General features: G+C 35.7%; 1 protein-coding gene across 4 annotated transcripts in view; it reads right to left on the bottom strand.

Annotated features, from left to right (window-relative positions):
• MYPT-75D (Myosin phosphatase targeting subunit 75D) overlaps positions 1-16,792 on the bottom strand; it is a 310,043-nt gene extending 293,251 nt beyond the window's left edge. For 3 of the 4 annotated variants that reach the window (XM_073984763.1, XM_073984776.1, XM_073984760.1), the window contains exon 1: positions 16,111-16,766. The gene's annotated coding sequence lies outside the window, so the exon portion shown is untranslated. Of the gene's footprint in view, positions 1-16,110 lie in introns of all 4 variants that reach the window. The other variant, XM_073984770.1, reaches the window with a different exon arrangement.
• Positions 16,793-17,588: the final 796 nt, after the last annotated feature.

Here is a 17,588-nt window from a genome sequence, read left to right as displayed (position 1 = left end):
GTTCTTTAAAAACCGCAGTTGGATTTTTTTCTTATTGAACAAACATGGTCAAACATATCAGAATTTAATCTAACAGTATGCTGGAGTAAATGTAAAACATTTAACGGCTAATGGATTTCTAGGTTTCAATTTTCACCATTAATGCCACTTGGCTATGCTTTTTCTTCTTTGTTGAAAGAACAAAATTACGTTCACTTATGTGTGTATTTTTTACTATTTTGATTTGGTTTTCAGTATATTTGATAAGATTGTGGCCCCATCAAGGTCTGTTTGATATGATGAACAGCGACGGTCGGACGGACGGACAAACTAACAAATAAACAAACGAACGAAACAAAATCATTTATTACTTTATTCTGACACACGACGTTATCATTTGCGGATCATGGAATGTTTTGTATTTTTTTTTTTCGTTTCGTTGGTTTTTGCCAAGAGTGGGAAATGAAGTCCATAGCCTGGTGTGTTCCGACATTTAAGAGATACCTACAATGAAAGTAATTTGATTCATTAACAGCAATTTAGTTTACTTTCAGGTTGTGGGTATCGAAATGTACATTGTACATACATACATATATTCCTATATATGTATGTACATATGTATGAAAACAATTGTTGAAGAGAAAATATTAGTTTAGGGTTTTGAAAGTTCACTCAATACGTTAATAAGGTTAAATACTTTATTATTTCTTTTTAGCGTTGTAAAGAAAGTTTTTTTTAGAAATATTATTTTTGCCGAATTTAAGAATTGTTTTAGTTTAGCAAATTTCATATTTTCATTCTTCTGTATCATATAACTGCATTTTATTTTAATAGGGAATTTGCGTATATAATTTTTGCAATTAAAAACAATTAATTTAAATTAATAAAATAAGGAAAGCGTTCAAATTTACCTAAGACGGAACAGATATCAGTTTCACCCCTGTATAGTAATTTCACTGGTGCTCTTCTTTTTTATACCAACTATTTTTTTATTATAAAGATTCCAACGAGAAACAAAAAACTGCTAGAATCCATCAACTTTCGAAATTTGCCAAGTCCAGCGTAATGTCTATATTATATGCCAACCTTTGGACCGTTTTGTCGGTTTCGATCGCATACTAACTGAAGATACAATACATATTTGTAAACAATTTTAGCCAATATCTACAAGCAGTTAAAGAAGTCGCGAGAGCCGTGGATGCCCTAACCAAAACACTTCTGACTTTCTAAAATCACCTATCAAGGGAGGAAATCTGGTTTGGCGGAACAAACAGTTACCTACTCTTCGTAAAACAGGTAGGAAATCGTATAACAAAGCCCGTAAATTTAAACCCAGTACTGATTGTGATGCTTATTAGGTTAATTTCAACAAGTGCAAGAAAGCTAAGCGGAAGTCTTGGATCAGCTTTACAATCTAATGATCCAAAATTCATAGGAAGTATTAGAGGCACTAGATTTACAATAAAGGGTTCACTTCACCGGTTGCGCGGACCTTGATGATGTCCTGCCTACAGCAAGTCATAATAAATAGCTGACATTTTCTTTATTTAGAAATCCGTTATCCTTTTCCTTCTATTTCACCTTTTATGATCGTTTGCAGAAATTTCTGTCGTTTCTCATGAGGTAGCAAGAGTCTATCTAAACCCTTACTTCTTAAAACTTCGTGGTTTGTTACGTGGTCAGTCCCATGGTATGTTTCAAATCTTTCGAGAGACCCATATTTTAAAGGATTCAAGTTTTTCTCATTGGCAATTTTGATGGTCCACGTCTCAACAGCGTAGAGTTGTACGGACCAGATATAACACTTCATAAATCTATAAATAAATAGCTGATAGAATAATTAGTCTAAGGTGTCCGAAGTATGCAATTTTTCGAGCTGTGGTGGGTTGTAGCAATTGTCTATCTAAACTAGGGTGTCCAAAACCGAAACCGGTTAACCGGTTTTGAGTTACAAAACCGAAACCGGTTTTCGCCAAAAACGTCATTTTCGGTTAACCGAAAAAACCGGTTATTTGTGTCGGTTAACCGGTTTTAAAAATATAGTAATATTTTTAATATTAAACTAAATTTATATTCTTGAACGTAAACTAAAATTAACTAACACAAGGTACCGGCCAAGTTGTAAGTGTCAGATACCTTTAAATTTGAAAAATGTTTTGTGTAAAATGTATAGTTGTGCCAATCTAGGTCAACTGAACGATCTATGAAACAACTGCGTATACGTAATATTACAAGTTAGTTTGTATGACGTTATCCATATGTTTTTGAATTAGTACAGTAAACGAAGAACTTGTCGAATCAAAGATTGTAAAGGGTAACGATAACAAAATGCATGTTTGATTCCGGCACAATAATATAAGGGTCTAAACGCATGATGGATAATCCAGACATAATAAAATGTACACTTAATTCTGTTGGTACACAATTTTTTATATGTAAGGGTTTTTACTATGCTTAGAGCACATTTTCAGCCTTTATTTTGCTGTCCCCACTTCGAGGTTGAATGTCAAATAACAGGGATTTTATGAGATAATTATATAATAACGAAGTCATTATACTTAATTTACCCCTTTCCGCACATTTCTAATCAATAGACATCGGATTTTGCATATTTGCATATTTTTTATTAATAAAGATACGAAAATTCTGATTGGACCAAAATTCGTTTTGAAGAAAACTGAATGCAATGACAGGCTCATATTTTTTATTTTTTTGCATATTTTGCATATGCACAAAATATGCAAAAAATATGCAAAATATCCAAAAAAATATGCTGAATATGCAAAAAATATGCAAAATATGCAACTAACTTTTTTTACGAAAATCGTCAAATTAAATCTGGAAAGTCATCAAAAAGTGTTTCAAATTAAGTTTATTGTCGTTAAACGTCGATTTCTTAGCAGATTATTATGTTATTAATTATTATTCCGCCACAGCAATAAATCTTGACTAAAAGACTTAGAAAATTTCCCATAACCCAGCCTTCTTATTACAATATAAGTTGCTTTCTAATACAAATTTGTTCAAAAACTCAATCAGAAATGTCAAAATGAACGTATCCAAATATGTTGATAGTTTCTGCTCGGCCAAAATTGTCTGACAGAATAACAAATTAGCTAGAAACTAAGACTACATAAAATCTTTCATATTTTACGAAAAATATACAACATATAAAAACATATACAGGGCAATCATGAATCTCTGAATTTTCCTCACGGATAATAATTTTAGAAAGTGTAGTCTTAATTTGTAGCTCAATTATATTAAAATCAATATTTGTTAAAAATTGAAAACTACTAGATTCGCTTTATTATGGAATATTCTAGTCGAATGACAAAAATATTCCCTTTTTGGGCATAAATATGGAAATAAAAAATTGTGAAATTGTGGAATTGAAACAAATTCCGCACGGAATTTTTATTCATGATTGCTCTGATAACTATATTTTAATACTCATACCCCCATTATTACAAGTATTCTTTTGTTATAGTTTAGATTTAACGAACAGATTTATAGCGTTCCGGTTAACTTTAAGTTAAAAGTGATCATTGAATTTCAAGGAGGAGCTTCTTAAAATTAACTTTCAATGTAAAAATTATATTTTTAATGCCTCCAAATTGGTTTATTTTGCGTTTTCAAATCCATCAGATAGTAAAAGAACACATGTAATAATGGCCCTAAGAGTATTATGTCTTAGTGAATGAGTTTGCAACAAAAGGAAACGAAATAGACCCACAGTTCTTTCTGATGATCTGCATAGATTCGCACTTATCCATCTGGCCATGTCTTTTTGAAAACAAAGTACAGGTCACATTTATAGACTATTTCGCATAAAAATTGGAGATTTTTTGGCCCTAGCGCGATCCCTGTTTATTTTGGTAAGAATCGATTCAGATTTGGATATTGCCCACATATATACAGTATAATCTCGATAATCCCTACACCACAGGTTTCGGCGGTATCCGAATTATCAAATTGTCCGGATTAACGAATAGTAAAGAAAATAAATTATTTTCTATGATTAAATCACTCATGGTAGTTATTTAATAATACTTTTTTAAATTCTAATTGCTAATACCCAACTTTTAAATTAAATAAAGAAGTAAAAAGTGCTCTACGTGTAAAAAATAGTGAGATTTGTCTATAAGACAATCCGGACATTTTTATTGGCATTACCCGTATTTGTTCCTTTCCTTACTTTTTACCAATTTACAATGCAACAAGGCTCAATTTTCCCAAATTACAGAAAAGCCAATCAGATTGTTAAAGTATAGCTAGAAATATGACTTTTTAAAGTTTACATCAGGATGTAAGCAAAACACGGGACAGATGTGAAATTTCATTTTGATTTCGAAATTGAGATTCCTTGAAATCTTTGCCTTTTCAGTGCCTTTGGCAATTTTAATGACAATATTGCGGAGAATATTTTTCTAAATATATTTATTTATATTCTAGACAACAAGACTAATGTGTTATAAAAGGTGTTATATCCTTGTACTCGATAATTTTTACTAAATGTTGCTGAAACAATTTTTACAGCAACTTCTCCATTAAACAACTGTCAAAATTCGAAGCATTTGTAATGATTAGTACAAATTATCGAGTACACGGTCAGATATAAGTTAATTAATTGTATATACAAAAGGGTTATGACTTTTCGACTGTGTTATCTAAATTGTTTTCCTGTAGCAGGAATGAATGAACTATATTTTTTAGCATTCCAAATGCTTTTCTAGCAGAAATATGTGAGTGGTTGTGTCATTTTAAAGATAATTCGAAGGTTTTTGACTTATTTTACCACTACCACGCTATTGTGTGGTTTTTCTGAGTGATGTTATTTTGCACTAATCATTGGGTGTTCTTCATTCTGCTTATTATTCATCGTGGATGGGTATAACAATAATGCATTACTTTTCGCCGAGGAGTGAACATTTCCCAATTCTGCCTTAAGCGGTTGTATGCGTACAATATACATATAAAATTATGTATTTTTAGTGCATTAAACTAAAACCATGTCATCAATATTAAAGCGGCAGTTAGAATATATTTCCAAAGAAACATTTTGACCACATATACTGAATAAAGGACTAAACGCTATAAAGTATATTCAAATTTAACATGTGGATATTAAAATCGTATACTTCTAATTATAGTTATATTCCAGAACCTGGAATCGTAAATATTACTCTAGTCCTTTTTCCCATTTTGTGCTAAAAAACGAACCCTTTTTCCAAAAACAAGAAAAAATTCCACTTTTATCAAAACAAAAATTGCGATGACTAATTCTAGTTCCTTTGTTTTTCTGCTAGACAATTTTGCCCGAGTAGAAACTATCACTATATTTGGACACGTTGATTTTGACATTTCTGATTGAGTTTTTGAAAAATTTCCATTACCTTCATTTGTATAGGAAGCAACTTATATTGTAATAGGAATGCTGGTTATTTGACATTTTCTCACCTTGTGAAAACTGATTTAAGTCTTATTAGTCCAGATTTATTGCTACGGCGGAACATCTGGAGAGTCTCAATAACATAATAATCTGCAAAAAAAAACTATGTTAAACGACACAAAACTTAATTTAGAATCCTTTTTTGATGATTTTCCAAATTTAATTGACGATTTTCGTCAAAAAAACACTTGCATATTTAGCATATTTTTTGCATATTTTGCATATTTTTTGCATATATTTTGCATATTTTTTGCATATATTTTGCATATTTTTTGCATATTTTTAATATGACCCAAAATATCGAAAAATTGACCCTCAAAACGCCTAGATCCAAAATTTGAGTCCAATCGGATAAGAAATAAAAAACATGCTAAAATCCGATGTCTACTAATCAAATATTTATCAATTATGAGCCATTTTGTACCTATTTTACAAAACCGGTTAACCGGTTTTAAAAATTTTTGAAAACCGAAAACCGGTTTTTGAAAATATTGGAAATGTCGGTTAACCGAAAACCGTTTTGTTTGGAAAAACCGGTTTTTGGACACCCTAATCTAAACCCATTCTTCTGAAAACTTCCTGGTTTGTTACGTGGTCAATCCATGGTATTTTTTAAATCCTTCGATAGACCCATATTTCAAAGGTTTAAATTTTTTTCTCATCGGCACGTCTCAACAGCGTAAAGTAGTACGGACAAGATATAACACTTCACAAATCTATAAATAAATAGCACATAAATAGATTAGTTGGTCTCAATGGACAATAAACATCTTTAAGCCTTACAAGTTGCCGGAACCGGACGGTATAATAACCAGCTATGATTTAGAATGTAGCGGAGATGGCGTTAAAGACCCTGACTGAGAAGTTTAAGGCATGTCTGCGCTTTCGCGACATAGAAAGATGTAAAGTTGGCCTGCATTCCCAAAACTGGGAAGCCGCGCCCACATAAAATAAAGACTATAGATCATTTTGTCTTTCTTCCATTCTATTGAAGGCCATTGAAAGGATACAGAATCTGGAAATTAGAGCACAAATGAATTCTTCAAAAATCAATACGCTACTCGGTAGAAACCGCCTTACATGACACGGTTGGGCAAATTGTGAGGAATGTGGAAAATTCAAAGTTTACTTTGGCGGCTTTTCTCCATATAGAGGAGTGCTTTCTATAATCTAAAGCGTGAATCCATCCATAACGATCCCAACAACACCGGAATTTACTTAATCACAGTGGAATGGATTGATGAGATGCCGAACGGCAGGATCATCAATTCGCACATAGGAGAGAGTTTTGTGAGGAAAACTGTCAGCAGAGGTACATCTCAGGGGGTAGTTCTCTCACCCCTACTCTGGCTTCTGGTAATAAACGAAATTGTTGTGTGTTTCGATCAACTGAAAACTAAGGTGATGGCTTATGCTTATCTGACCTCATGCAAGGTGCTTTGACTGGCCATGGAGAGATGGTCAATCCCGACCACTAGGAGAGTACCGTCCTCGTGCTCTTCCCTGTGGAAGACTTCCCATATCTTCACGTCCAAAGTCTTATTTTGGCACCCAAACACTTCGAGCATACGTTCCGTTTCTAACGGATGTCTTAATTTGCCGCTTTCCCATGGAGGTATTATACCTCTGACAATATTCTTGAGTACGACAATGTTTGGAAGCTGGGCAAATGGGAACACCATCATGTACCCTTTGACCCCGCTGCTGATGATTTCAATTGGATAACCCCCTGCATTAGATGATCTAAATCTTGTTGTTCACCATTTTCTCAATGGCTGGAAGATAGTCTTTTGGTAGCTTGCCGGAATTTCTATTGGTATCGATCATTGTATAGCAGAGTTCGCTACTGTGGCGGTTTGGCTACCTTGGCGCATCAGCCCTCTTCCTCTTCTGTGGGGTCCAGGATTTGTTCGCAGAATCCCCAGGGACTGTACTCGTTTTCTCGTTTCCTTCATGTTCGAGCTAACTTTGTCGCCTTCTGCCCTCCAACAGTTTGCGTGGTTCTTCTTCGTCTGCTTTGCAGATGCAACACCCCTTCTTGTTGTTCGTCCCTATAGCGTTTTGGTCTTTGGGTAGCTTACCGGAACCTCTATTGGTATCGACAACTGTATAATAGCAGAGTTTGTTCCTGTAGCTCTTTTAGCTACCAGTTTTCTTCTTCTTCTGTCTAGTCCAGGATTTCTTCGCAGAATCTGCAGTCGTTTCCTTGGCCGGACACACCTTCTTCATATTCGATATCAATTTGTCGCTCTCTGCCAAAATTTTTTTTCGAACAATCTCCATTGCTTGGTTCTTGGCGCAGTTCTTCTTCGTCGACGTTGCATTTGTAACCCCTCTTTATTAGATGATCCAAATCATGTTGTTCACAATTTCCTCAATTGCTAGAAGTTGGTCTTTCGGTAGCTTGCCGGAACCTCTATTGGTATCGATCACTGTATAGAAGAGTTCGTGCCTGTAGCGTTTTTGGCTATCTTGGAGTAGCAGCGCTCTTCTGTCGGGCACAGAATTTCTTCGCCGAATCTCCAGTCTCTGTATTTGTTTCCACGACCCTTCTTCATGTTCGAGCTAACTTTGTCACCCGCTCTTCCAAAAAAATTTGCAACAGTCTCCTTTGCTTGGTTCTAGACGCGGCTCTTCTTCTTCGGCTTTGTAAAGTTCTGCTTTTCGGGAGATCTGATCCTGTTCCCCGCTTCCGAAGAAATGGAGGAGTGTTGATGGTCGCTTTGAAAACGTCCTGCGATATAGCCGAAATGGAACTTGCGAGTCGTTGAGGTGCAGGTGTTGAGAACTTTTCAATGCTTTGTTCACATTGTCAACGATCTCGTGGACCTCCTCCTTATCTGAGATTTCTACAACGGTTGTATTTGTTTTGCTTTCGCTATCGGATACGGAATCTGAGTCGCTACCTGTGGCCAAAGATTGGGTCGAACATGGACTTCCATTTAGTTTCTCAGTCTCCTTCTCCGTGTATTCGCCCTTAGGCTGTGTGCTTGTTGCAGTACCTTCGACCACAAATGACAAGGAACCCACATCTGTGGGAAAGATTTGCTCACAATCACTTGGTGATGACGTGGTGTGACTTGCAGGCAGACCAACAACACCCACCGGTACTGGGCAGCAGAATTGGTTAGAGGACTACACGAAATTGTGTTAAACTTTGCTCGGTTCTACAACTAGTAATATGATTGGAAACCAAATAGCAGATGAACTAGCTCGTAGTGGCTCTTATTCGAATCATTTATAAATTGAGGAATCCGTTAGGCCATCGATGTACTAATGCATCGGCAAACCTCTTGAGATTCCCCTTGAGAAGGGGCACTGCAGATGGCTTATGGAACTTGGATGTAGAATATACAAAACATTCTGGCCTGCAATCTCCCAACGTAGAACTATTTCCCTTCTGTAACTCGATAAATTCGGAATCGATATCACTGTGGTATTTATTAAGGGTCACTCTACGGTTAGATCTCTAACATCGAGATGGGTGACATAGCCGTTGAATATTATAGATTGTAAAGTTTCACAAGAAGACACGACTACTTCTTTCTTCTCTCCATCTGCTTCAGTACACAGCATCGATCAACAACACAACCATATCCTGAAAATGTCCTAATTTTCGTCCTCAATTCAAGAAGCAAAAAACCATGGAATCTTCACAATGCTCCAAAGGTCTCCGAGTGAGATGGTTGAAGTTCCTTAAACCTAACCTAGCGCAGAATTCAAATGTTCTTTCCCATTAAAAAATACCGTCCAATTTACAAAAAATACATAGAGGTCACCAAGCACCATCTCTCTCACAACAAAATACCTTAACATACAAAAATGGAACAATAAAAATGAATATGTAAACAAAATAGGTACACCAGTTTTTTCGTTTACTTTATGCCGGTTTATTGGGGAGCGTGACCCGCCGTCATTCGTCGCCGGTAAGGTATGAATTCGACAAACAAACAAGAACTGTGTTCGGTATTTGATATGACTGATCAAATAAGAATTCCTTGTCGTTCCAAATGGGCCGCGCATTCTTGTTCATTTCCCTCGGTATGTTGTTGTTATCTATGTTCCTTTCCTTTCGTGGAAATACGAATCACAAACATATCAAATAATTATTATTTTTATGTTGTTTTTGTTGGAAAGTGGTTTTAATTGTGCTGTTCTCTTCTTGATTTCGACAATTTGTTGTTGTTGTTTTTGGTAGTGAGTGAGCGAGCATGTGAGTGGCACTAAGTGTTTGTTGGTTGTTTGATGTTGTTGCGCGATCATCATACGGTAGGTAGGGTATGTTGTGTGCGGTTATGATGGTGGCGGTGGTGGTTGTTTGGAGGAATGTGAAAAAGTGGTTGGTTGATCGTTTCGTGAATGAAGTAGTTTTCGGTTGTGTTTTATGGTGAAGTGCTGGCGGTGTTTATGGAGTTGTTTTATGCAGTCACTGAGGTCTTGGTAAACCGAACTGATCCAACTGAAAGGCAAAATAAGACCACAACATAGCCAAATGAGACCAACAAAAAAATAATATTGCACAATGGGTAGAAATAGGTGACATAATAGCTTTTTTTTGTCGAAATTATGTCAAACTTTTAAAAGTTTTCAGGTGTGTTAAAATTGGCTTCCGAATTAGCAAATCCTGATGACTTTTAAAATTCGCGTTATAGTCGGGAAACTGGATCCTCAGAGTGTGATTGTTGGAATGACACGGAAGGTAACTTATGTATAAGAATTAGCTATTTAAGCACGAAAATGGTTTGGATTAAAGCCAATTTGCATTTCGGAATGCATGGGATAGGTAAGTTTTTTTTTTTGGCAAATCGATTATGGGTCCACTTTTTACCTTAAAAAGTCTAAAAATCTATGGTTATGGGGAAAGTCGACTTTTCACGATTGATGCTCCTACAAAAGATTTTCCATAGGACACGTTTTAGAATTAATAAAATCGTTTGCGAAGTCGATTTATGTCGACTTAAAGTTTGGCGGGAAAAAGTCGATTTTTACCTGGGGTTTCAATATTAAAAGAAAAGGGGTAGTCTACCTATTAAATACCTAGAACTGTTCAATTGCTGCTGGTAGTCTTCGCATTTTTAGTCGATTCGCAATCTTAAAAGCCTGTATTGGTGCTATGAGCTTCCCAGAAACCATGTTGATTTTTTTTTATTGGAACTCATACCCCTTAATTTTTTCCATTTGACCCAAAAACCGTTGTTTAGCCACAACAGACGACTAGTAAACAAATTTTCATCGATTGGGCGATAAATGCGGTTTTTAGAAATTTTTCGTGAAAAGCTATGGCCCCATACAATTTACTATGTAAACAAAGATCGCCCGGGTGGTTTTGGGTCAAATGGAGACAATTTAGGGGGTAGGAGTTCCAATCAAAAAAATTGTTTTTTTTTTGGGTCGGTCTAATATATACTATGTTTTAAGAATGCAAGCAACAGGGATTCTACAGCCCTTCTACTGGAGCAAAATAGAGAATCAGGCGTCAACTTGTAAAGGATTTTTCTATTTTCAGAACGGGATTACCAATTGAGCAATTGATCCTTCACACTTACTGATCTTGGACTGTATTTATTTATGTATGTACCCCACTATGAACTAACTGTATTGGAAGGTCGTTAGCATAAATAGAAAAAATGAGTGGACATATTATAGATCCCTGAGAAACACCCTTGTCTACAAACATAGGTTCAGATTCTTTGCTTCCAGAATAAGCCGTTTGTGTTCAACCAGATAGGTATTATTTGATAAGAGCGGTGGAAGTGTGTCTGAAACTACAACGGTGATGCTGTTTGCAGCATAGGTTATGATGGTCCACAGTGTCAAAAGCGTTAGAGTGATCAAGGAGGACTAGAAAACATACTATATTCTCATCTATGTATGTCATAGATGTATTTTAGAAACTTATAGCAACGCATTTACGCTGCTATGATCTGCATAAAAACTAGATTGCTTATCGGTTAACAGTGATTTGATGTTGAGGTAATACGAAACTTTTTCATGTATTATTTTTTCGACATCTTTGGATAGAAAAAGCAAAATTGCTATTTCGTGTTAGATTTAGGAACAGGTATAATTTTTGCATGTTTCCAATAAGTGGGGTATGTGCTAAATGTTAATATGATATTAAATAGATACGTTAAAATGGCAGTAAATTAGTTATCAATAGGCGTACAAATTTAGGGTCGATTCCATTAATGGCGTTTGATTTGACTTTCCAAAAACAATGTAGTACTGCATCATACTTGATGCATCGAAACTCCCCTTGTCAAGGGTACCATTATCATAAACGAATGTATCTGCCTGAGTAGTCGAAATGTAAGTAAAGATTTCGTTAAGCTCATCAGCATCAGTATGACAAAGTCCATGATCCTTACGTTTTCCGACACCAATATCACGTACAACTTTCCATTTGCTCTTCGCATCAATTGCAAATTTGGGCCGACGCGTCGGGAGTAGTATTCTGTTTTTATACAGTTTTGTACATTTTTGCACCCTTATTCGGGCCAGACGAAATTATTCATAAAGTTCTGGAGTTTTGTATCGCTTCCACCCCGAATATGCTCTGTGCATGTCTGTTATGAGCGTTTTAATAGTTGAATTAAACCATGGTTTGAGTGGATTTTTTATTTTAATGAAACAATTGTTTCGTACAAAGGAGATCATTATCTTAGAGGAATTGAAGTTGTTAATCAACTGAGGCAAAACTATATATTTCGTTCCCATTAATCTGGTAGAATTTTTCTAGCAAATGCTTGATATTAATAATCTGGTCGAAATCTGCTGACGAAAAATAGGTCTAGGAGTGTGTTTACTGTGGGAGAAAATTGGGCAGGTTCCGTATGTCTCGCTTTAGAATCTTATATCTTCGTAATACAGATCGACTGCAGGTTTTGTGATGACAAAACTGTGTTGCACACTTTTTGTCATCTGTTGCTCACTTTTTGGCTAAAAAATGGGTTATTTCTTTAAAACTTTACAAGGCTAAAATACGTATTTTACTCATTGCTTTGAAATGAGTACGGTTGCACAGAGCGTATACATACATATGTTCTCTCTGCGGGGATATTATTGAATTCAGTTGGCAGCTGGGTCGTTGCAAGAATTTGTTGTTGACTCTAGGTAGTTTATCCAAAAATTAAATTCTGCAATGGCGTCTTGGAATCGTTTCCCGGTGATAATAACAGTACATTTTGAAAGGGGTTTGTGTGACTTGAAGGGTTTCGTGGTTTTTGATGGGTTTTATGTTGACCGTGTATATATTTTAAAAGGTTTTTGTGTGACTCAAGAGGACAATAATCGTATATTTTAAAAAGTGGCCCGAGGGGCATACTTGCTTATTTTGAAAAGGTTTCTGGTGGGCTCGACGGGCACACTCGCGGATTTAGAAAATATTTCTATGTGGCTCGGGAGGACAAGAATCGTGAATTTTGAAAGTTGTTTAAGAAGGTCAAATGGACAAAATTTACAAAGACTTAAGAAGACAACAATTTTCCAAGGGTTTTATGTGGACCTAGTACATATTTGGAAACGTTTTTATATAGTCCAAGAGTAAAATAATCGTCGATATTAAAAAAATCGCAGATTTTGAATGGTTTTTGGATAGCTCTAGTGGAGAAGAGTCGTGTATTTTGAAAGGGTTCGAGGGGCAAGATTTTAAAAGCTTTTTAGGAGCGCCGAGCAGACAAAAGTCACGAATTTTTAAGATTATTTGGGAACATCGAGAGGAGAAGAATAGTGGATTTTGAAAGGTTTTTAGTGGCTCGATCGGTAAAAAATTATGGCGCCTCGAGAAGACAAGTATCGTGAATTTCCTGGGTGGCTCGAGGGTACAAGAGTATGTGAGGAAGCCGGCTAATGATGCAAGAAGTCACACATGAAATCGTGAAACCGCACGAGTTATTGTAATTCGCAAATATGAGCTTATCGAGCTTGATAAAATCGCTTCTCTATCGACCTAAGATGTATGGGCTTAGAGTTGCAACCAAATAAACGACAGTGAGAACTGTTCATGGACATAAGTCCCATATTATGAACGACTGATGTGAATTGAGGAGAGACCAACCGCCCCTTAGTTGTACCAATATAAACGCTGTGCATCTTGGCATCGGTTTATCGTATTCCGCTATTGCTGGGGGCTGCTTTTATAGTACTCTGCTCGGTAAGCTTTCGTTAAGTAATACCTATAGCAACAGTGTTGTCAGTATTTATTTGTAAATATCATTCAAAATTTTGGGCATAAATGTTAGTGATTTTTATGAGTGACCAAAGAGAGTGACATAATTTCGCTGCAGGTTTTGAAGCTGGGACTACTTTCCGATTTGCCAAAGTATAGTCATAACAGTAAATTTCATTTGTTTCCAAGTATTTTACTATGACCCTCGGAATAGCTTTGCGAAAGTAGACGGAACGCTTTGTCAAATAGTTTTTACATGATGATCGTCTTGATGGCTCAAACAGTAGGGTGCAATTGCACCTTTAACATTACTTAGAGAGCTTCTGAAGAGAGCTTGCCCTCCACACAGCGTTCAGGTCTATTTCACAGACACCAATTTCATTGATTAGGGGATGAGGTCTATCTTTAAACAAAAACGACTCCCGACACACTTCGTATTCGATACTACTACCAGTTTTAGTTCCATACAAACCGAGACTGCTCGCCCAATGCATGATAAATTAGGGATGAAGTGACATAATTGCAACAACGATGGAGCTGTGTAATCACTACAATTAGTTGTAGCTTTCTCACTGGTGGGAGCGGGGTCTTCTCCACTTCTGCTCTGGAACTGGCAACCTGTGAACTCAAAATCAACTGTGATACCAGAAAAGAGATCACCGAAATCGTAGGCTTAAAGGCGGATGTTTTTACGGCTTAAACGGTAGCATAGAGAACAGCCGAAGACTACTCGCATAACAATAAGTGCACGCCAATTAATATTAGCTCAATGATATTGTATCTTGTTTTTATCGCCGAGTCTGAACGGCTTATCTTTAGACACCACTTATAAAGAAGTTTTACATGGCTGAAATACCACCACAATGTAAAATGTGATGTAAATGGTGTAAAAATAAGGCATTTTCGAAAATTCAATACCCCCGATAAGTATGGACTTCGCCGAACTGCATATAATTGTGATCAGGATAACAGTACTACCTATGATAACAATTTTAACCCAATCCGAGAGGTGACAAGTTTCCATTTGAAACAGGTGAGATAAGATAAAGAAAGAGGACAAACCTACTTCAAATGTGGGAACAAGTCTCGTTTAGTGGCACCTCTCGGATCGGACTGAAACTTTTACCATAGGTAGTTCTTCGGAAGCCCATACACGCAGAGAAGGGATATTGTGGAAGCAATCATATTCTACCAGCAAAATCGTGTATTTTAAAAATCTTAAAATATATATTGTTGGTGCAACAATATATTTTGTGTCATTATGTTTCCTGCCACAAAGTATATGGTTGAAACGAAAATATATATTTTCAATTTTTTAAAATACACTATTTTGCTCTTAGAATATGATTGGTCCCACAATATCTCTTCTCTGCGTGTACATCCGAAATATGGGAAATGTCGGATCGGGCTAAAATGTTTACAATGTGTGTAACAGTGTTTATTATTGTGTTTGCGTGTTCATTCTTCTACTCAATCTGGATCTGGGTCTATCTCCAATTCCAGGAAAGTGGCTGCTTCGATGGGATGTAACCACAGATCCACTGGAGTTAGATGCGTAGGTTTGGCAGGGCAATTGAAAAGGTGCAGTGTGTCGTGCGGGCCCATGCCGCATACTTGGCAGATGTTTTGCACGGTGCTATGTCCATATTTACATTAGGCAATTTTCCTTGCGGCAATTGTCATTTTGTCGGTGAGAGAGGGTGTTGAGAGGCAAAGGGTTACAACATGCCTCACCTCTCTCTCCATCAAACTGACAATTGCCGCAAGGAAAATTGCCTAATGCAATATCCTGAGCGTAGTTGAGTCAAAACTACCCTGGTTTGTCGCGGCAGAAATGTTTAACATAGATAGTGCTTGTGACCCTGATCCCATGTATAGCTTTTCCCGGGGAAGCTCATACTTCCCGAGATATGGGTCAAGAAACATTGTATGGACTTCCCCCGGAAAATTTCTATATTGTTGTGAACTGGGCCCCAGCTCTAATGTGTATAGCGCTTTAGTAATTTAATGTATTTTTTGTCCAATTTTTTTACAATGATCCCATTGTGCAAGATTTGTGCAACAAGAATAACAACAAACAGCAGTGATCACATAAAACTACTATCTACCTACACACACAGTTAATCATAGACGAAAATAAACTTTCGCCTGTTGAGAGACTTGGTTATTATTTGCTTTACTAGTATTACTTCTTCTTCTACATTTTCTTGTGTACTCCTTTTTAAGCCAAGATTAAGAAAACGCTAGAAGAAGTTAATACTGCAAAGCAACTCTTAAGCCATTTAGGAGTGGAGTTTTGTTTCGGTTTTAATTTATGCTTGACTGATTTTTTACAAACTTTTTTATTTATTTATTTTTTGCTTTTTGTTTGGATTAATTGAATTAAATTTAAAAAATAATTTATTACTGAATTGTGTGCGAGACGTCATTAACAAAAAAGTTTCCTTTCACACAATTGAAATTTCAAATTTCGTGTTATATACCAAAATAAATATTTTTTTGTTTTGCACACCTTTTTTTCTTTTTTTTTACTTCGTCGTTGTTGTTGTATTCACATTTTATTTTCGTTAACAAGAAATGCGAAATGCATTGACGGGGTGATGATGATAATGATAATGTTGTTGCTCCAATCAACAACAACAAGAATACACACACTTTGTTTTTGGTGGAACACAAACAGCAAGAATGGGGGAAACCGACAAGCAATACGATCCGTAAATTTTAGATCACTCACAAAATAACACAATTTTAGCCATATTTTTTCCTCTTTTTCTCTTTTATTTTTTCTTCTTTTTCTTTTATTTGGCTTTAATTTCTTTTTGGCCAACTTTATTTTTTCGATGATTATGGCCTTATCTTCTTACTTTAAACTCAATAACAAACACAAAGTAATGACATTCGTTTATATTTTAATATAAATTATTTTTAAATTTATTTTTGTTGTTGACAATTTTTTATTATGTATTATTAATATTATTTCTTTTTTGTTAACAACATTAACAAACGGCAAGACAACAAATACACAACCCGGTTTTATTTTACAACATACAAAAACCCAATAAACAACTTTCAAAAAACGTGAATGGAACGAACGAATGATATGAACACACACTAAACTAAAACACACACGAGACACTAACTAATCAAAGGCGAACGTTGAACGTTGTTGGTTTGTTAACACGATGAACAAATACAACACCTGCATATAAGAGCCGCCCGTCACAATATTTTGGCGTCGTTTGGTAAACACCAGTGGGGAATGATGCAGTAAAATAACGCCGTTAACCGTATTATGGCGGTTGAAGTTTAAAATAAACGGCCAGATGGATTTGTAGAGCGAAAAAAAATAATAGTACCCCCATTATTATAATTCTTCTTTTGTTATAGTTTGGATTTTCCGAACAGATTTATAGCATTCTGGTTAACTTAAACTAAAAATGATCATTAAATTTCATGGAGGACCTTCTTGGCATTAACTTTTAATTTGAAAATTTTATTTTTAATTCCTCCAAATTGGTTAATTTTGCGTTTTAAAATCTGTTCAATAGTAAAAGTAAACATCATGGCACAATTACCAAGCTAGTGGCATCACGCCAGCTGTTCGAATATGAAATGTCACATCCCTTTATAAAAAAAAAATATTTTTGTTGTAATTTCCCCAACAACATAAAGACAATTTTGACATAACGTTCAAAATTTTACTATAAGTGGTATGGAAATTGTGCCATGGTAAACATATAATAATGGCCCATAGATGGAAAAGCCGAGATTTTTTTCATATCAAAATATCAACATATTTTTTACAGCAAAACAAGTTACACTCAAATACTTAATACTTCAAAACATTGAAAAGGATAAGTGCACCGATAGTCGGAACTTTCTTTAATTTTAATAAAAACGAAAACGAAGGATAATCTATCCCCCGAAAAATGGTTGGCTCCTGTTAAGAGATACCGCCAGAACACAGACGTTGATAAAGCTTATAGCGTC

This window comes from Musca autumnalis, unplaced genomic scaffold (genome assembly GCF_047663935.1).
Source record: "Musca autumnalis isolate F117 unplaced genomic scaffold, ASM4766393v1 scaffold_4, whole genome shotgun sequence".
In the NCBI taxonomy this organism is placed as follows: Eukaryota; Metazoa; Arthropoda; class Insecta; order Diptera; family Muscidae; genus Musca; species Musca autumnalis.
Note: the sequence above shows the minus strand (reverse complement) of the source record. Positions and strands in the feature narration are given on the sequence as shown.